General features: G+C 31.6%; 1 protein-coding gene across 1 annotated transcript in view; it reads right to left on the bottom strand.

The window, feature by feature from the left end:
- The window catches only part of LOC119593647 (NADPH--cytochrome P450 reductase-like), an 11,210-nt gene that overhangs the window by 6,675 nt on the left and 4,209 nt on the right, over positions 1-326 (bottom strand). The window lies entirely within an intron of this gene.

Here is a 326-nt window from a genome sequence, read left to right as displayed (position 1 = left end):
GCTTTTTTTCTTGTAGTTAATCATTACTATGTAGGATGAGGCTAATATCAGAAGGCAAATTATACTTTTGTGCACTCATCAAACTGCATTTCCAAAGGTAGTCGCAGGACAAAAACAATAGCATATCCATCAATAGCAGTTCAGATTATAGCATTTTGCATTACACAAAGGGTATGAACAATTATTGATATCAATGACCAATATGGTAATAGCAAAACAAAAGTACTTGACTCTACATACATTACTACCAATTACTACCATTACTATCAATCACTACTATTTACTACCATTACCATATATTACTACCAATTACTATCATTACTACC

The sequence above is a fragment of the Penaeus monodon genome, chromosome 32 (genome assembly GCF_015228065.2).
Source record: "Penaeus monodon isolate SGIC_2016 chromosome 32, NSTDA_Pmon_1, whole genome shotgun sequence".
Taxonomy (NCBI): Eukaryota; Metazoa; Arthropoda; class Malacostraca; order Decapoda; family Penaeidae; genus Penaeus; species Penaeus monodon.
The sequence above is the reverse complement of the archived record's forward strand: the minus strand, read 5'-3'. Positions and strand labels throughout refer to the sequence as shown.